Source organism: Drosophila novamexicana, unplaced genomic scaffold (genome assembly GCF_003285875.2).
Source record: "Drosophila novamexicana strain 15010-1031.04,08,12 unplaced genomic scaffold, DnovRS2.1 tig00000870-arrow-arrow-pilon, whole genome shotgun sequence".
NCBI classification, from domain to species: domain Eukaryota; kingdom Metazoa; phylum Arthropoda; class Insecta; order Diptera; family Drosophilidae; genus Drosophila; species Drosophila novamexicana.
The window spans coordinates 1,185,127-1,207,002 of record NW_020824830.1 but is presented as its reverse complement, the minus strand read 5'-3'; the positions used below and the strand labels follow the sequence as shown (position 1 = coordinate 1,207,002).

The 21,876-nt window shown below is 39.2% G+C and overlaps 1 protein-coding gene across 1 annotated transcript in view; it reads right to left on the bottom strand.

Annotated features, from left to right (window-relative positions):
- Window positions 1-21,108, bottom strand: part of LOC115764755 (fatty acyl-CoA reductase wat) — a 31,587-nt gene extending 10,479 nt beyond the window's left edge. The window contains exon 1 of the mRNA XM_030707982.1: window positions 20,698-21,108. The gene's annotated coding sequence lies outside the window, so the exon portion shown is untranslated. The remainder of the gene's footprint in view (window positions 1-20,697) is intronic.
- Between the last annotated feature and the right edge of the window lie 768 nt (window positions 21,109-21,876).

The following is a 21,876-nucleotide window of genomic DNA, read 5'->3' as shown; positions in this document are numbered from 1 at the left end:
CTTTTCATACAGATCATAGTTCCATACATATAATGTTGGGATTTTAGGAACGTAAGATCTCAGATTGGACCTTTATATCGACCATATTAGAATTCCGTTAACCTTTTAATAAGCTTAAATTGAGTTAATGATTTTCATGAGATTTTAAAACTAATATATGACACGCAATGATATCGTATTGTATGTAGTCCATGACCTTTGTGCCAGTGTTTGAGCTACCCAACCCAATGTCACACTGCTTTTGGCATTTTGGATACTACTTGGAGCTGTTCTTCGTAGTTTGGCGCTTGTTTACCGCCGATGCTGCTGTTGCCTCAACAGCAAAACTCGAAACAATGGCCCAAAACACAAAAGTATGAGCCGCAGCAACAATAACAACAATCGCCCTGAACACTGAAAGCAATGCAACAACATTGCAGCGTCGACGAATTCGCCTCGCATATTTCAATGAACCCAAATGCGAATCGAAGAGCCGGCCGCAGTCGGCTTCCCCTCGTTCCCCTACCCGTCCGCCCCCCCCCCCCCCCTCGGCCAGCACATACCACTCACTGGGTTGCCCGCATTTGCGAGGCTCATTCGCTTTGAATTTTATTTAATGCTTTTGTAATAAAGTGTAAAATGGTGAAAAAGTGCAAACAACAGCTTTGGGAGCTTGCGACGGGCAGGGGGCGGCGCTCGGGGAAGCCCCACTGCATAATATCAACAACATCATCATCAACGGTAACAACAACAACAAGAATCAGGAGAAAAAGGGAACAACAAGAAGAACTGCGACAGCAGCAGTGGCCACATTAAAAGAAGAAGAAATAATTAACAGCAACAGTTTGAAAGTCCATAAAGCGAAAATGGTTGTCGTTGCCATCAGCAGCGGCGGCAAAGCCTTCCCCTTCGTCGACCCGCCGCCGCCCTCTCCTGTCCACTGCATACTTCATCCTTCATTGGCTCCACCGCATGTGCCATGGCCATACAACTTCCGACTTCCGACTGGCTGACCGACCCGGTCGCAGTGGCCAACAGCTGTATAGCTGGACAACGTTAGCTTGTTTGTTGTTGTAGCTCTCTGTCTGGGTCCTGGCAGAGGCATTGGCAGAGGGATTGAGATTGGGTGATGTTGGGGACTCGGACTGGGACTGGGACGTGCCGCTCACTAACAGAGATGAGACAGGCGAAGTCAGTGCGAAAAATGTTCGTTAAATCTATTAAAAGATAATTACGTGAAGACAAATGAACGGTGGGTTGGGGGGGGGGGGGGGGGGGGGGGGGGGGGGGGGGGCGGGTATAGGGGACCATCGTCCGGGTGTGCAGCTATTATCCGTGCGGTTGTCTGCGGTGCACACATACATATGTACGCTGTTATTATTTCGAGTTCGTTGATACGATAACGCTAATGGATATGGATATTGATTATAGTTTTTATGCTGCTGTAAATGCTGCTGATGCTGTCTGCTGCCGCTGCTCGGATAATGATCATTTTGATTATATTGATGCGTCATTTTATGAGCCACAATGGTATTGAAATTGAGTGGCTTGTGACAGCGTCTAGTTTATGGCGGCGCGATAATGGTCCGCGCTGGAAACAAGATATTCATGATGGGCCCCCAGAGCAGGGGAATCTCAATTATTAGCTGCCCTAATATGTCTATGTGTGGGCGTGTGTGTGTGTACTTAGCTTTAATTAATACAGCCAGCCACATGCGTATACGTAATTATTTGCTATCACATTGACTTTGGTCATTTAATAAACGTATGCATTTCAATTGGGAAGCCCACAAAACGTTTAATAAAAACAGAAATTAAAATGCTGTGGGAAAAGTTTCTGTAAATCTATGAAGAAAATAAAGGCAATCATTATGCTAAGTGCATTGGATAAACATTACAACCATCAAGTGTCGACGAAAGTGTTAATGTTTACCACTAATTACCTGAAACAACTTTGGCTTCGTTGTTAGCACTGCGCTGTTAAGTGCCGGGCTGAGTTAATTACAACTGCGGATTCTTACAGCGGCAGTTCCGAATGCATACAATATTGTTTCGGCTTGCATGCGCACATTGCACTCAAATTGAAATACAAAAGTTCTTGGCATGCTAATCAACTCAGCCAAGTGTCGCATCTGTGGGGCACGTGTGAAGGATTTTATTATCCAATTATGAGTTTCATGCAAAGAGACTAACATTTGCAATTACAATGCTACGTGTCTCAGATAGCTGGGGTTTATTCCCAATGTCAACCGAAAGCTGTTATCAACATGGCATCTTTGGGGCTAAGCCAAAGTGTTGCGCATGCGTAAACTGTTAACGGGTAAGGGGCAGGGGAAGGGGGGCTAGCTAATGAGCGTTGGCATCCACGTCACATTGTTGATATGCCTCATTGATGCCGTTGCGGTTGCGGTGCCTGCCCTGACAGCCAGCCACGCCCCTCTGTCTGCACACACGCACATGAATGATACATCTGTTGTGCGCACCTGAGTGAAACCAAATTGTTGTTGCATTTGTTTTTGCTGGCTGGCTGGCATGTCGCGCTGCCATTGCTGGTAATGGGCCTGGCCATAACATTTATGTTTGAGTTAGGCAAATATTAATAAGCTTTGCCTCGCTTTCGCATTACCACATGCTCAATAACAATCATATCAAATCAAATAAGCCGAAATGCTCATGCATTGCGTAGCCTCCGCTGAAACAGATTTGATTTGATTTTGCCATTTAGCTGCCATACACCTGAATGATTTGAATTTGACACGTTTTGCATGCTGTGAGTAATTAAGAAAGAGTTCAATGATATCTAAACGGCAATTGAAACCAGATATTAAGCATACGCCGCATTGTGCACTTATTATGCAAGTATTATATTATGGTCAATTTAGTTCAATCTTCCTACAATATAAATTGTTGTTCTCTTTTTAGCCAAATTACTCTAGTGCAACCGTAATAACAACTTAATTATTGCTCATTATATCATTTGAATTATATGCTTTCATTTCATTTTGCAATGCAATTAATTTCACATAATTTAATTTCATTTTAATCAATTCCGCAGCGCTTCACCGACGCTTAAGCTGATTAAACTTTTATTTGATTTGTTCGAGCTTTTTCTAAATCACACTCAATTGTTCGTTGCGCCATTATTACACCGATTTATTTGTGGCTAATAAATTTTTCAACAGACAAAAAAAGAAACGCAACAAAAAAATCCACAAAAGTCGCGTACTGAAATTTTAATTACATAATTCGCGCATTATCAATGACAACGCCAAAAAAATAATAAGTAAAAAAAAAAATTTAACAACAAAAATAATTACAACTACAACATAACAAAACACGAGACCTTATAAAATCTATATGCAACAATAAAATACAATACACATGGCCCGTTATACTCGTAATTTATATTAATTAATCAGTTTTTTAGCGCGTTAATCGCACGGATTGCCGCCCAAAAATCAAAGCGCCAACAATTGACGGCTCAGCAATACAAAACAAGTGCAAGTGCTCTAGTGCTCAACTAGAAGATACCCTAAGACCCGCGATGAGCTACCTTTACTATTCTTCCCTTAGCCCCACACTAAGATCAGAATCGGTGCTTATTGTCCGATCTTTATGACATTTTTAGCACATTGTTAAGAATGGTGGGGCTAGCTCTTATAGTTTTTGAGTTAAGCTTAAGAAAGTAAGTCTCAAATCGATTTTTATCCATGTTTTGGAAATAGGATGAGATATCGACAAAATGACAAACTTGTTCTACTTGAGGTATAGGAGAATATATTTTAATATTAGCAATAGCATTCGATATCAAATCAATATCGATATCAATCGCTCAGACTTGGCATGATAATCTCAGCTCATCAAACCGATCAATAATCCATTTACTTTACGGCTCGTAGTTGCTCCCTCCTGCCTGTTACATTCATTTGCTCAAGTACATTATACCCATTTCAGTCATTTTGAATGGTTTCAGGGTATAAAAAGCAAACATAACCAACAGCAGCAAAAAAAACAACAAATAAATAAATAATATACATTTTCAAGCGCTTGTAACCCGAAGGCATTTGAATTGCAACGTTTGTTATTATTATTTAATACAACTTTTTTTTTGTTATACCTTATGTTTGTTTTGTTAATATTTATTTATGTGTACATAATTAAATGACATCGAGTGTTACATGGGCCATAATTTGACTTATTGCTACTTTTTATACCCTAAATCCTTTGCAAATGGGTCAAAGGTGTACTGTTTTTTTTTTCAACTTTATTTCAGAGCTAATGAGAACTTACAATACATCATATTAGATATTAGCTTTCGTGTAGTATGTGCCCTGAAAGTTTTATAAGGAGCTCAGTAATTAACACCAAAGTTATTGAAGAAAGCATTTGCCTGAGGGTGGAGCTGAGGTGTGTATGTATGTATGACAGCAGGGTATCTCGTAGTCGGGCACCCACCTCTAAGCGCATTTAAAACTACATTTTATGAATGTTTATCCGCTGTGCGCTGATTTGTGTAGCGGCTGCCACTGTTTTTCCGTAGTTAACTCTTTTTGGATTTTATTTACAAACATGTGAGTTATTAGTAAGAACGAATGGAACAATGTTTGCATGAAGAATGAAAAAGTGTATAGCTAACGGTCGGCATTATTTGAATAATAAAACAAATAACAATATATAAAATATATAAATCTCAGTCATTCTGTCCTTGTGGACATGCCAATCAATAGAAGCCAATATTTTCATAAATATATGTTCTTTAATTAATAAAATTATCGTGATATTTGGTAAAAAATTATTAATGAGAGCTATACAAGGAAATGAATAGACTGGCCTGAACAATCCAAAGCCTTGAAGCAGCTATGTATCTCTATATATAAAACTGTTTGTCCTGGCTGACTAACTCACTGACTAATTGGTGATCAGCGAGAAATCTAGGATGCTTTTCACTATATTTACTTTCGGGAAATTCCACCCGCAAGTGTAAAAAAATCGCGAAAAAAAGTTGTATGAAACTTGTTTGTTTACCATTCAATCGGCCTGAAACCAATTTTCGAAGATATATGTTCAAATTTATTTGAGGGATGTTTCACACTCTTCAGATAATCCATTTCTCCTCGTTCAAATACATTTTCAAGGATCCTCATGAAAAATTATTTGAGAGGTGTTTTACACATTTCGCAGCTTCCTCGGTGGAAAATGCGATTCAACAATTTCAAAGCCCTAAAGCCCAAAGCGATTCTATTTTAATTTGGCTACTTTTTGGTTTATATACTTATTATATTATATTATCGGTATTAAACTCATTTTCAAATATCCTTGCCAGAATTTATTTGATACGTTATTCGCAAAACTCGACGCTTTTGTTGGCCAAAGGATTATTGATGGAAAGTTGACTTATCGGCTTCACGAGCGGGAACTAGATAAAAACATGGTATTTAAAATGTTAAGCATTAAACTTGCCTTTCACATAATAAAAAACAAAAACGATTTTATTTAACTGTATGAAGAAGCGTTGCATCAAGCATAGATTTTATTTCCATTAATGCATATTACAATAATTATACAATTAATTTAATTACGTAGAAGCTTTTAGATTATCAATTATGAAAAAGGATTTGACTTTTTTACATGTTCATTTTAAAATAATTGCTATTATCAATAAAAAAAAAAAATGCATTTAAATTAATATTATGACTTTTATTCCTTAATCACAGTTTTTTGTAGCTGGCACATTTGAATACGAGTGTAAAGATATATAATAAAAATAGGGAAAAGGGAAACCAAATAAACCAAAATATATGTACATATAAAGATATTTACATAAACAACTCACTATAACGTTTAGCTAGGGTCTACGGCAAACCCAATAATTTGGCTGTAAATCATTTTGGACTTAATGAATTTGTATTATCTTAATAACAAATTTTCTGCACCATACACATGATAGTAATTTTCGTGTATTCGAAATACCAAAACACACAAGCATTTCAATGAAATATGTTTGCTTAAATGTAAACATTTCACATTTTGGATGAATAACTGCCAAGATTAAATTTGCATTGTTTGTTTATTGTTTAACGAATTTGTGCCTGTTGACTTTTAAGGAACATTTTTAGTAATAAAAAGAAAATGTTTTTACAATTAATTAAATTAAAACTTGAGCACAAAATCGCTTAGACATAAAACTTAAGCTCACGATTTTATTTTGTAAAATTCTTATTTTTATGTTGTCAATTTTATGCGCTTGCAAGCAAGCTATGTACGCGTGCTTTGCTTAGTTGGCCTGTAATTTAAAACAGGATAACTAATTACCTGAGGTCAAAAATTAAAAAGACTGGTCGGGCTAAAGCGGATGTATGATATATAATTTCTTATTCATGATATATGACAACATTATAATGTGCTCTCGGGCGCGCATCTGTCTTGAAATCGCAGCTTATAGTATATAATATTATAAGCTAAATAAACATAAATTGCGATATAAATACATGCATGTAGAAGACAACTTGCGACAAATATGCACAATATAACACAACAAAATAAAGCATAACCAACTCCAATGGGATAAGATGCAGCCAGGTGCTCGGATTTCAAATTCTTTTGCAATGTGCAAAGGCGACACGAATGCGATCCGCAGTTACAATTTACAAGCATACACAAATACATATATATATATATATACATATGAGCATTTATGCAGCTAAGCACATACATATAAAGGTGTGTGGGGGGGGGGGGGGGGGGGGGGGGGGTGTGAGTGGCTGAAGAAGAAATCACGTCATAAACGTGGCGAGCACGAATTATTTACAAAGCAGGCGAAAGCCCAAAAGAGGTCCCAATAAAATAACAATAAACTATGTCACACTTTGCTGGCTAGCCAGGAGGTATGTGTGTGCGTGTGTGTTGTTGTTGGTGTGTGCGGCAAACCATAAAAACAAAACAACAACAAGCCGCAAAAGCAAAAGCATAAACAATTGTATTACAAATACGACTACAAATGCAATAAGCAGGGCCTACAAAAACGAGCGCTCCTCTCGACGATTATTTATTGTTGGCGATTTATATTTGTTATTGTTATTATTGTTGCTGTTGCTGTTGCTATTGTTGTTGCTGCTCAGATTTCAAAGCCGACAGCCTTAAGTACGACACGACTAAATAGTGTGTGTGTGTGCGTGTGTGTGTGCGTGCGTGTGTGTGTGTGTACGTGCGAACGTTTGAGTGCGAGCACCAGATTGCAAGCTGCGGGGCGTGTTGGGGTGTGTTGGGGTCTGAATCCGCCTACACTTCGATTGAGCCTGATTGCTGGCTCAAGTGTCAGCAGCGACGCACGGATGAAAAGGCTGCTGGGCGTGGCTGCCGACTGTGAACTGTGGGGGAGCTGTCTATGTGTGTGTGTGTGTGGGCAGGCTGTGTTGCGTGCTGAGCTAGCGCCTGAATAGGATGAATAGATGAGGTTACTCTGCAGCCGACTTGACTTTGTCTGGCCTGCATCGACCTGCCCCCAGCTCAGCATGAACTGGCCGCCGTGAGGCGCAAGTGTTACAGATTGTTTTCCCACACGTTGCCGCATTGCTTTTCGTCAACGTCAACTGTGCGGCATGTTTGGCAGCAATGAGTGCTTGACACGTACAAAGGCTTTTGTTCGGCCAAAGTGTTTGTGTTCTTGTTGTTGTTGTTGTTGATCATCTGGCCGTTTATCTTGCCATTGTGCATGTTATTTAGTGTTCGCCGTTGTTGTTGTTTGTTGTTATCAATGTGCTCGCTTTTCTTCAGGCACTCTATGGACGCATCGCTGTGACTGTATCAGTGCATGTCAACTGTGTATGCTATAAAATTTCATAGAAATTCATTTGCTACGCTCGCTTAAATGACAATTTGTTGTTGTTACGCCCAATTCATTGACTGTACCGCCCAGATTTGGCAGCAGACCAACAACCAATCTGGACACAAAAAAAAAACACCATCGTCCGACCGACTGACCCAGACAAAGTAGCACAAAGATGCTTTACTGCCAGACGTTGTTGCTACAATTTGCTCATTATTTTTTATCACAGCCCCGCCCGAAGACAACCCCACCATGCAGCCAGGCATTGGCCTTTGGCCCCAAAGTAAATTGTTGCCCCTTTCATTTTTTGGACTGTTTGTTGGTCGCATCTATTGTGTTTTTATAGCTGTTTCACTGATTTCTCCATTGTTAATTCGTATGATTGCGCTGCTTCTGCTGCACCCTCTAAGCCAACAACGAACTGCAAATAGACCATGGCTCTAAGGAACCAGCAACAACAACAGCAACAGCAAAAGCATAACTATATCTATATCGTGGCAAAGTTCGAATGTTGTGTGTATGGCATGTTTTGTGGCCAAAAGCATTTTCCTGCTATGAACATATAATTATGCATTTGTGGATTCGGTTACTTGATACGAAATATGAACAGGCTGAATTGGACAGACAGCCTGGACCTGGCCCACATGCACTTGGCCAGCTAGTTGGCTGTCGGCTGTCTGGCTCGTCCGGCAACTGGATTTATGTTGCTCATTTTTATGCGCCCCACAAATTGTATGCAATTTATTTTGCTTGTTGCAAATCAAAAATTTCCATAAAATCAAATGTTTTGGCACAATGTTTGCGCAGCGCATAAAAATGCATACATATATATATATTAAATGCGGCATAAAAGTTATTACTTCATTCATTTTAAAATGCAAATAAATTTGTTTGTGGCCTTTTGATTTCAGTTGTTGTAAAGCGCATTTGTTTATCTGTTTTAAGGCAGGCAGCATATTAAATAAATTAGAATGTTGCGCCCAACGGACTATCATTAACGTTCATTGATGTTTTGCTTTGAATTTCATGTCGCAATTTGTAAATTTAATAAGCCATAATTGAATGTTTTTTATAAATGAATAACACAGAACATAAAATAAATAATACACATATAATAATGTGATATCTTTGAGATTCGGATAGTTTATAGCTTGCGTGGGAGTAGGCAAAAAAATATATAATTTTGTTTAAATTAATCTAATGAGAAGAGATCCTTATAGAGCTAGGAATCAGTATCCAACAGCATGTGAAATCTTATTTCAAAACTTTTCTATCACATTTTAGATAGCCCTGCATCAACTCAATAATAACAACAATTTAGAATCATTGTGGACAATTACACATTCGGCTGCAAGTTTACCATATTTTGTTCTGCTATTTTTTTCAATTTGATACCAAAAGAAAATCCAAGTACTCACTTATCCCAAGCACTAGCTTTAACACAAATAAAACTCAAACACACTCGCACACCCACACACACCAACACACACACGCACGCACGGGATCAAGTCAAAATGGAAAATGCTTTGCGTATTTGCATAAGAAAACTAAGTTGAACCGAAATCAATGATTGCTCGAGCATTACTTGTGAGAACTACAACTGCCACGCCCCCTTAAAGGCAGCCCTCCCCACTGTGCTGCCTCCAGCTAGACATGTATTGAAACATTGGTAGCTGCTGTGTTGGGAGTGGGAATTGGGGGCTGTGAGTTGGAGGCTTGGGGCGGGGGGTTGGCTTGGTCTTGTGCTGCTTTGGCGCTTTCATATTATTACTTTATGGTTGCCTCCAGTTATGCATACTATAACCATAAATATGCTACAGCAATGGGCGTCCGGCAACAACGTAGCAGCAACAAAAGCATGTGAATAATATTTTGTGCTTGTATTAATGCATCCCCATATTTATACTATAGCTTCAAAACAATAAATAGTAAAAGCTGGATTATGATTAAATCGATTTCATGGAGCGTTTGCGATACTTTTATACTTGCCGGATGGCCCAAACGCTCGTCTTGTTTGTAATCCAGCGGATACATGAACGTGTATGCAACTGTGTGCGTGTGCGTGTGTGTGTGTGTGTGTGTGTAGCTATTGGTTGCTTCCCTTTGACTGCAATGCGCCCAAAGATAGGCACCGCCCACGCACGTTTATCGATTGCACTTGTATGCTTTAACGCAACAACAAAAAAACAAAAAAAAAATAAAAACAAGAACGGCGCAAGAAACCATAAAAAATAACTGAATCGTTTTGTGGGTGGCTTGGGAAGGGGCGGGTGGCTGAATGTTTGTGCATATATTCATAAATGCAAACATAAATGTATATATTACTTACATACAAAAACACTTTGTGCGCAAAATAAATAAAGAACGCAACATTCGGGCTTCATAACTGAATTGCTTGCCCGCCCCGATGCCTCTCCTCTCTGACCGTCTGCCTCTGCCAATTGAATAAGGGCTCTGGCAAATGGAATGAATGAATCCAGCAACAACTCTCAGTTGGCCTCTTCCTCTCTCTCTCCCCGCGCCCCCCACGGGCTTTGCCAATGTCCAGCAGGCTTGTGACAGATTTTTATATAATTCCTTTTATTTTGTATGCATAATTCTCGGAACTTTAATATGCCCGCTGGCTTTTCGCAGGCCGCGCACAGCTTCCGCCTGCGATTCGGCGAACATTTTGTTCGTGTCGAGAACCTCAATTAGCACTAATCTTGTTAACATTGTTGTTTGCCCAAATCATCTGAAAATCAAGTATACCATGCCATGTATTTCTATTTATGTAGCTTATTATTTGCGCAACTCTTTAAGCGCAAAACGTTCACGTTCAATCAGCCAACACCACATAACACAACACAACACAACACAACACAAAACAACACAACACAACACAACACAACACACATCTCGCTAATCCCGTCCTGCGGCCAGCTCACCTGGCCACTGACCATATTCCATGCGGTTTTGGTGCGTGCAATAAACTTGCCCATGCCGAGCTTCGCTTTTGGATTCCGTTATAGACTGCTACCATTGCCCGTGCCCCTCACTCATCCAACTGCCCCCCTCCCATCGTGCTGAGCGCTCTTTGATTTTATGATTTGGCATCGAGCGAAATAGTACGTATAGTAATACTTTCTGTTTTATTTCATTTTCATTTTCATTTTTTTCTTTTGATTTTATTTTTTGCTTGAATATTTCAGCCCAGAGCAGTGTGCATTGCGATATGATCAGCGTGTTATCCGCTGTCGCGGTTTTCATTTTTATACACTGCCATAACAGGCACGCAACGAATAATCGAAGGACATGTAACGGGGGCGAATAAACGTATACTAATGTATACTAATGGGTAATTTTAAGGAAAGCTACATTCGCCAAATATTGAAAAGCTTAATATAAATATTCCTTATACTTACATTTAGTCTAGACATATTCAACACTTGTTACCCGACCAATTCTAAAAATGTCTAATGATCGGAGAACAAAAATGCATAGGAAAATGCATTTTCAAAATCTACTAGGGGTTCAGAGTATACAAATCACTTGGAAATGAAATGGCAATTTCAAATTTATTGCAATCAAAAATATTTGTTGGAATATGGACAGTCTTTTCAAACCTTCTGAAGAAACCAAGTTAAAGTGAGAAAAAAGATTCAAATCAAAAAAATTGCAATTAAAATGTTTTAAAACTTAAAATAAACCTGACACTTTAAATACTTCTTATGTTTTCTAATGGTCATATTACAAATTTTGGAATTAAATTGATAAGCTACCTTAAATATGTTTGCTGACGTGCCGTGGCAAGGGTATGTAGTTGTCGATGTGTGGGAGAAATGGCTAGTTTACGGTAGTTTTGTGGCTTTTCTTTTCGATTTGGTGCATTTAGCCATTGGATATAGCTATTTAAACGGTTCTACCCATAAACTATGGCATACCATATATATCAACCAAGTACTTTGTGTCTAACAAAGTAATTAAAAACACACACAACCGGTTCCAACATTAATGGGCCAGCGAGTACATGCTTATTCAGTTTATCAATTATAATATGCCCAAGTCCGTTATACATGTAATTTTAATTACAGTGCAAAGGGAGAACTAATCTCAGGTCATACACAAAGTGATTAAATCTAGTAGGGTTTGCATTAGATAAGCTTGATTGTGTGCCTACGTATTAATTAATAAAATTAAATATTTTTAAGCAATTATTTATCAATCAATATATATATATATATATATATTGAACTATAGGCCAGTTGCTGGGCAAACTTCGAAAGTCGCCCTCAAATTATATCACGTTTGCTGACGAAAATTGTAAGCGGAAGATTTCGAAACTGGGACTAGGCCGCGATTGGTAACCAAAGCACAGGAAGAAAAGCCGCGTACACGTTTCAACATCACAAAGCTGCGTAATGCATAACAAAAGCCATAGCAATCCATGGAAAGCCCGATCACGGCACGTTTACGGAACCGTTAAGAATGACCTATGGACGCACATACTCGTTTAATATTGGTATCTCATTCTGGACAACACAATATGTTTCCAAAAGGTGTGCGTGTGTGTGTGTGTGTCTGTATATTGTTTTCGGGTGTTCACAGAAGGGCTTGAGATTTAGTGGGAAGTTTGTTATGTGCAGTTTGAGGTTTATTTTATTTGTTGAGAACCCAGTCGAAGCACCACTCCTAGCACCGCACTGCAAACAACTTTTATTTTCACATGTATCTGTTAGATACCACGTACAAATGTGTACGTGTGTTGTCGTGCGTTTTGATATTTTAAACAAATATTTAAAACAAATTACCAAAGCTCAAAAGAAGCACGCATATGTATAAAAAGCTGAAGGAGATAGGCAGGGCAGGCAATAAACAGTGGATAGAATTCATTAAAATTTGTCGCCATAAGCGAAGGGATAGGTAAAGATAATCCATTGTACAAAACATTCGAAAGGGCAACGGAGAAGAAGTTTCTTTAAATATGATATATTTTGAATGCAAATTACTCAAAATATGTGAAACTCGAAGATAAGTTTGAGAGAAGCAAGATAAGAAACTGAACTAGTTTGTAATCCATAAAGAAGATTGAAACTGATCAGAAATAATGAAAGCCGGAAAGAAAGCAGAAACTACGAGAGAAGTAGAAAAAGAAGCTACGAAGATAAGTAAGAGATAAATAGAAAATGAGTAAATTAAAGTGCTTGATAAGAAATTGCATAGAAATAAGGGAGAAGATTTTGGCAAGCAGAAATAAGCTTCGCCTGCACGATCTTTTGCATAACATTGCACCAAGGACATCGGATTCTTATTAAGTCATTCTATGCCCTGACTGATCTAGAAATTCATATTCATTTGTAATTACATATGTTTACAGTATTATTAAAATTATAAGTATATAGTATAAATATATATAGTCATTGATCTTAAGGTCAGAATTGAACAATTAAAGCTGAATTATTAAAGCTGCATATCGAACGTAATTCTTTTCTAAGCTTTCATTTTTCTTTTTATTTGAACTAAGGCAATCATTAAGCCGTATACTATATGATATTTGAATGACTTGTGCCCACTGTGCTTGGCATTGCTTTGATTTATTTACGAGCCGAAAGTTGGTAGCCACTATGGTGTTGGCTTTTAGTTAGTATCAGAGCTGCCGCCAATGCACATATATACGAACAGTTTTGGTTGTGGTTACTGTGGCTAATATGTGTGCACACACAGACACGCACGTAGTTTTGGCTTGAAAATACGAAAAAAGATACAAAGTTTTTGGCTAGCCAGTGTCCACAGGCCATGGGACAGTTGTGCGTGCGGCATTTGGGGGAAGTGCGAGGTGCGGCCAGGGCAACGGCAACGGTTGTGAAGCGACAGCATTGGCGACTGTTGCGCATAAATTGTGCAAACAAACCGAAATACCAAAATGGTAGTGGGCCAAAGATGTAGCAAAGCCAAACAGACAAATGTGAAATGCTATACAACGCGTATCCATGAGATACAAATAGGCAGTAAGATTGAAGTAAGCAGTCAACCGGCCAAAAGTACTTACTTAATAAAACGCCGCCGTAGCTGCGCTGTGATGCGTGTGCATGGCGCGTCGAATCGTGGACGGCCAGTCATCAACGGCTTGGAACCTGTCGGACGACGCGCCTCTGTCAGTCAGCCGGACTGGCGGCCGGGCTGGCTTTCGGCTTGGCCACTTTTCGTGGCTGCAAAATTATGTCAAACCAGTTGCAAGTGTAGAGGCTGCAATCGGCTCGCCATTTGATAGAAACTTAAAATTTTGTCTGGAAATTGTTTGCTTGCGGTATTTATTGTGGTGCAACCGCTCGATCTAACGTAACGTAACCGCCAGCCGGCTGGGGCTATCTTTCCAACTGCACTCGTAAATAATGCGCAGTGGAAACTTTTGTTTGCGGAAGTTGTCGTGCCATCGCCTTCAATTTTCAGGTTCTGCGCTAAATGGCCAACTGGCAAGCCGCAGCCAAAAACCGGCTCAATCGATATCTCATATACTCAATTAGGGTAGGACACACTGCTTAACTCAATGCTATTCGTGCTAAATTGAAGGTACACTTTTATTAAATTCCCATTATGGGATTCATTGCGTTCATCAACGGATCCTCAGTTGCACTTTTGTGTCGTTGACACAAGCCAGAAATAACAAGAATGCGCTAGTGCAGACTGCCCGACTAGCAGATACCCTTTGGCAGAAATAAAAATGAGAGCTTTACTTTATTAATTCATTTACACAAAAACAACTTTATATGCCCCACATATATGTATATATGATTTGTAGCCTTTAATAACTTCGGTGCTTATTGTCCGATCTTAATGATATTTTCACGGCCGATACATGGCACCTTAATGTACTTAATATACCAAGGCGCTAAACATTTAACTATAAAATGATCGGAGTCATCGATTAAATAACGGATCAGTGTATGTTTGATGTCTCTAGCTCTTAGGTTCTCCAAAATACGTTTAGAAAATATTGTATCAAAATCTATATTTATCGAAATTATGAAAATTGGGTATAGATATGAGAGATGTTTTTTAAATTTCGACTCGAGCTGTCTGATTCTTATAAGTTCCATGATCAATGCAGAATATATGGTATATATAGCTTATAGGTTCAAAGCTGCTTCCATCTGCATGTTACATTCATGAATACAAAACTATTATACCCGCTTAAAGCTACTAATGGGTGCATGGTTAAAAGCCGAAAAAATTGGCGACATAATGAAAAAAAATGTATGTATGCAAACTGCATAAATGCTTCCTGAAACGAATTTAATTGTATTTGTTACTCCATATGCAACTGTATCTGTAACTGTATCTATAGCTGTGACTGTAACTGTATCTGTATCTGTATCTTTATGTGTATTTATATACATAACAGCATGCTTGTCCATCTATCTGTCAGGCTATCTGGTGTTTTCATCCGACGGTGCGGCTTTCAGGTTTAATTGGCTGCGGAAATATTCCATGTGATTACTTAATGAGATCCAACTCATTTTTATTACGCGCGGGTTCTGCAGGGCTCCCTGCTGAAGTGTACAAAAGTTAAAAGGTTAACAAATTAAATACGCAACAGCAACAATAACAACCCTGACAACCTATATATAAATATATACCATACATATTCGCTAGAGGGAGGCGTGTGCACGTAGTTTATTATTCAATTATACGTTCATTAAGGTACATAATTATTAATTTAATTAAAGGTAGCAACATCATTGCGTCAATTTGATTTTTGCTCTACACTTAAAGGGCGGAAACTTTTTAAATTTTTCCGTTTGCAATAATTATGACTAAACGCCGAGTTCTTTTGAGTGGGTTCTAAGTGGCTATACAAAAGAGGTTTGAGCATCTAAACCTAAACCACATATCAAATAATGTAGGCTTGTGCTTGACGTTTAAAGGCAAAGCCTGATGGGGACATGTGTTCAAGGATTTTAAAGCCGTGTAGGACACGTTTTTATATTTGAGGAGAAATTATATTCTCGAGTATGTAAGATATCAAGAAATATAGAATTAGCGCTTCAAATTGTGAGGGGCTTATTTTGTATACTTATTAAATTATGTATATGTAAAATATGTAACACAAGAATTTTATTTACGCGCCCCCAGTAGATTATAAATCTGTTTAACATAATATGGCTTAAGATAAATCGTTGATATTTGACATACCCAAAATTTAGCATATCATTTATATGCCCTTAAATGTTGGCCAGGTGCGGACAATAAATAATTTGAAATAAAAGTCAGGTTAACTAATATTAATAGAGCAAAGGAAAGCAGAACTGCAGAGCTGAGTACAATTGAGAAAGTCTGTCCAAATTTATTATGTAAGTTGTAATTGGCATGTTTATGGAACACAGCTGGGATTTATCTAGTCTGCGCACAAAAAGTTAAACGAATAGTTTGATGTGAAATAATGGACTCAATGACATGCAAGAGAAGTACGCATACAATTTGGACAGACTGTATTCAATTCTGTTGTATTCAAATATTATAAACTATTACAATATAAACAAACACTTAAACACACTATTGACAAATTTTGAAAATATAAATACCTATATACTCATATCTTGTTTAAACATACTTATTTAATTAATGGTTTAAATTACTTTTGTAAACATGAAATGCCAACATAATTAATTAAAGTTGTTGCAAAACTAAAGCACTTTAAAATAAGCATATTTTGCAGCTTGGTTTTGTAGAACTTTTGATTAAAAATTAAGTTAATTTCACCTTGAATTATTGCGACTAGTCTCGCAGTTAAGCACGACTTCTGGCCAGCATATCTAAAGCACGTAATTGTTAGTACACAGCTACACACATTTGATGACCTGTAAATCTGTGTTTTATGTACACGTTAAGCCAAGGTCTTCAGCAGCATTAGCTGGCCGCAAGAAGAAAAGTTCGGGCACGGCTGGGGCTGAGTGGTAATGACCCATTTGCCTATGCTGGCAGACGCATTTTGGAGCTGGTCAAAATGTTTATGGCCAAATGCATAATTAAGAAGCTATTACAGGCAGTAAGTACTCGTAGCTGGCTTATTATACGGCAGGTAAATAAGGAACGATACGCGCCGAGCACAAATGCGGCCCAAATGAGTTGACAAAAACGACAATAAATTATTAACGTAAGCGAGACGTTCGCAATTAAACGTGCTGCAGCAAAATGCATGAATGAATTTAACGAATTTAACCTTTCTATGGGCCACAACTGGAGGCATAAATAATTTAATTATGAGTGTGCTCCTTGGCCAACAAGTGGCCACAAAGATAGCTGGCAAATTGTGGCCATCACAGCTATCGATGTGTGTCTGTGCTCGTCTAGCAGGCCAGCTACTATTCAGAGCTCTTCAGAGATTGGGTAGATTGCCGTGCTCAAGCTCAAGCTCAGGCATAAGCATAGTCAAGGTATTCCGGTGCATTTATTGCAATTAAATATTTGTTAATGCCAAAGCTGTTGTTGGCCACAATGAAAAAACAACACCACATCCAACAAGAAGCTGGCGGTTGACTAAAATTGCCATTATATATATATATGTGTGTGCGTGTGTGTGTGTGTGTGAGTATTTGCTGCAAGATTAATACTTGGTATTGCACTATGAATCAACGGTTCGTTTAGAATTCAATGGCGACCACCAAAGGCCCCAAATAAACGCCATGCGCTAACCTTGTCAGTGGCAGCAGCTACTTGCAACGACTCCGACTGCGACTGCAACGTCGACTGCAACGGCGACTGCGACTGCGACAGCAGCTGCTGCGGTTCGTCGAGTGGTTTTCCTTGTGTTTGATTTTTCAATTTTTCAGCACAAAAGGCGGCCTGGCCAGGCGTAGTGCACGAGCACGGCCGAACACGTATATAATTAAAGTGCCAAGAACTGGCGAAGCAAAATTTTTGCAATTGCCAGATACAATTGTATCTGGGTACAGTGTGCATGCAAAGCGGCAAATTGCCAAATGGCCAAACGGCAAATGTTTTGGCTTTTGATTTAAACGTTAGCGCAATATTCGCACATTTATCGATTACAAATCAATTTTATACAATGGCGCATCTCACGTAGCGGGGGCTGCTTGGCGGCGACCTCGACTTGGACTATGCTGGCGTTGCCCAAGCAGCTGGCATGGGGGCTGTGAGACTGTGGGACTGGGGGCTGGGGGCTGGGGGGCTGGTGCTGCCAACTGTGTGCAACGCATTGCTGCCGGATTACACGATTAACGCCACTTGCATACAAATTGGCGCATTTCAGCACAGCGCTGAGGTGTGTTACCTGAGCTATCCGTAAGATACAGATACGCGACTGCACTCGTTAGCGTAGTTAGTAGTGTCTGTGTCTGTGCATGCGTGTATGTGTGTTTGTTTTTGCTGCTGCTGCTGCTGCTGTTGCTGTTACTGAATCTGAATCTGAATCTGAGTCTCAGTCTGGGCATTGTGCGGCCATTTGCTTTCCTTTAGTGTACGGCTCAGCTCGCAGCTCGCAAATGGCATAAACAACAGCAGCGGCTACAAACGAGCCAAACAAATTGAATGCTGCAAAAAGTGCACAAGGTGCGAAATATAAATTACACCTCGATAAAATTGCATGCAAATTTCGTTCCTTTTTTTTTTTTTCTTTTCAACCCCAACCGCCCTTTGGCACTGCCAATGCCAACCGTAAATACATGCAACATATGTGTGCCTGCATGGGCTTAGTTTAATGCGCCAAGAAGACTTTCAGCTTTGAGCTGTCAGCCGCAGCTTCCTGCAATCCTCATCAGTATGACTGGCCAGCTACCCATCGAATCCCGACGTGACGACAGCATAAGTAAGCAGCGCATTCGCGGGATTTGTCAAATATTTGCGCTACGCTGCGCTCATTCATAAAAAAAGACCTTCGACTAAAGCCTTGGCTCCAACTTCAGTCTAAGGCGCCGCAGCCTTAACACCAGCCACAACCTTAGCTTGTCAGTCTATGTCTCTCTCCTGCACTTGCTGCGCTCTCTCTCTCTCTCTCTGTCTATCTCTCTCTGTCTCACGCTCTTGCTCTGTGTGTCTCGTAGCTTATGCAGTTTCTTTCGCCTTTTGCGAGGAAAAACAAACTTATTCAGACCCCGGGTAAAGTTCGGCAAGTTTAATGCTGTTTGACTTTGATTCAATATTTGCATCGATTAAGTTTTTCAAGGTTTTACTTAGCTGAAAATCAAAATGGTACACACACACACACACACACACCCAAACACGCACACACACTCACATGTATATATATTTGATAGTTTCACGTGCGACAGCGCAAAATATTAGCATGGTTGAATTAATCACAAGTGAACGGCAACTGCACAAATACTTATACAAATATTTCGTTTTAGGAATGCAGTCTTTAATAGATATTGTAGACCTAGTCATATTAATTTAATACTTAATGAACAACAGTGTTTTTTTTTGTGCTGTTGAGCAACAAAATAATCAAGGTTAAATTAATAAAAAAAAATATTATTAATAAAAAACTTAATTTTTGAACACTAAATTTTTTTAACGAATAATTAAAAAGCTTGAACATTTTTAAAAAGCGTAATAAAATCCAATCTCAAGGATCGGTAATTATATTATAGCCTACGACAGTTTTAATTCATTTCTAACATCTATGTGGACTATAAAATATAAATAGGCAAAAGAATCAAGCTTGGCGTAAGAACAAAAGGCATATAAAATAATTAACTAGTACAAAGCAAGAAAATGAAAAAACCAAAAAAAAAGTATATGTTGCTAAAATTCAGAAAAAATAACTAACATCAAAAGTTCAAATAAAACATTGCTTTAAGTAAGCATTCAGATCTTTGTAGCCAAGAACTAGTTCGCATAATTAGAGGAAAACAATTATTGTGTCTCATGCCAATGCAAATTGTATGTATTCGAGAAATGTTTGGAATATGTGATATGATGAGAGTTACGACACGTGCCCTGACTTTACTTCTCTAGTAAATATAGAAAATGCACAGCCAATATAAATCACATGTCGCACCTTACGGATTGCCAAAGGTGTACTTAAATATTTATATGGCAGTTAAGAGCTGCCAAACAGAATACGCCAGATAAGATACTTATTATGGCAAGTGTATTCAAAGTGATCTTGTCTATCAGATTTTGTTGATTAGATGTCGTGTATTAGTCAACAAAGTAGACTGCATATTCTTTATTCCCTTTTTTATTTAAAACAAAGCAAGGCTGTTGCAGTTGGGTGCATCCAACTGCGCAATACTCTGTTTACAGTGCTATCAGAGTCTAAGTCAGTTAGAGAATAGAGAACACTTTGTTTCTGGGTTGATAGCTCGAAGAATGCAAACCTTAACCAAAGACTTTTAAGGATTTTTACCACGAACCTTACAGAGTTCATCAGTATTCTATCAGTTTAATTTGTTGTCTCTGGCGCCTAGACTTTGGGTCTTTTCGCATTTTGCAGCTTTATATGGCAGACAAAAATGTATATTTCAAGCTTGACTGAGAGAAATGTCGTTTTTACAACAAAAATTGCTCAAAACCAATATGCCCGCATACACTTTGTGAGCAGAGCATAAAAATAATAATTGTTCAACGTGTCGTATGCGCAATTTTTGAACAAAAATTACTTTTAAATGCCACATATTGGCTTATTACACATTTTTCTTAAAGTCCAAATAGTTTTGAAGAGCGAAAAATATAGATTTCATTTGAATTTTAAAAGACGTTTAAATATTACATTATTTGTGTGTCAAAAAATTTGAATTCAAAATTTTATGGCACCATTTTTTGAAACACTTTGTAAATACCAGAAACTTGTTTAAGTTTTTTTTTTAATTTAGATAATACCACACACCACACGAAATATCATGAATCATACAACTCTTTAAAATTGAATGGAAATACACAAGTTGGCTTACTCAGTAGCGCGAATTCCACGAATCCAACGTTTAAGCTGTGCGATGGATCTATAAATTTTGATCTAGCCAAATAAATTGTTTTCAAATCAAAGATCGCCGATCAAAGTTGCCTGTATGCTGGTTTGTGTGTGTGCATGTGTGTGTGTATCCAAATAGTGTTCGCTGCAATTGGCTGCGCACTTTCGAAATTTTCACGCTTTTCACGCAGCGCACGCCGACGTTGCACAATTGAGCTGGCCAGTGGCAAAAAAAATCCAAATTCCTGAACGGCAACCAACTCCGACTGGCGGCAAATGTAATTCAGGAAAAACGACTTGGCTATGTTTTTCGCGTTTAGCCCCGAAACCGAGCTTATTTTCCAGCGAATTGAACGCGTTCCAGAACCGCGCTGCCAGGCAGACGAAAACCGACTCAGCTCGACTGCGGCTTGCAAAAACGACAACACCTGACAGCGGCCCAAACGGAGGCCTGAACGCGGCTTGGCTATTGAAACGGCCGCAGTCGCTCACGCAGTCGCCGTCTCAGTCGCGGTCGCGGTCGCGGTCGCGGTCGCGGTCGCAGTCGCGGTTGCTGCGCTTGCCTAAGACATGCGGCGGCGACTGCCGCGCCAGCATTGTAGGCGGCCAAGCAGAGTCAAGCCAAGCTTTGGGGTAGCAAGCGCATGCCGCTGTCGCCGTCGCCGTCGCAGTCGCAGTCGCAGTCGGCGTCGCCGTTGCGGTCGCACTGTTACAGACAAAAGTCAAATTGAGTGGCGCTGTCGATAGGCAGAGCAGCGAGAGTCGCCAAACGAAACGGTTAATTAATTACCTAAGCTAGCTGCATCGTCTGTTATTCGGCACTTGGCTTGAGGTATATTTTCTCAAGCGTGAACTAAACGTGTTTTGTTTTTCTCCAGCTCGGCTTATCCGCGTGCGGGGAAAAGGCCAAGTTGAGCCTGTGGCGCGATTGAATCATCGCCGTCCACTGTCCAGTTCACATCCGTCAGTTGATCCTAATTGGTATGCCTGCATTGTGCGCCCGAGACGTCGTTTGGCGTTGTTCGTCCATAAATTTAGCAGCTCAGTAATTTTCCTTTCTTTTTTTTTTTTGTTCGTTTATTTTCTTGCCAATCTCTAGACGGTCAAGCGTATATTCTACAGTACACTCACTCTTGGAGCTTTAATCGCGACGCAGCCATCA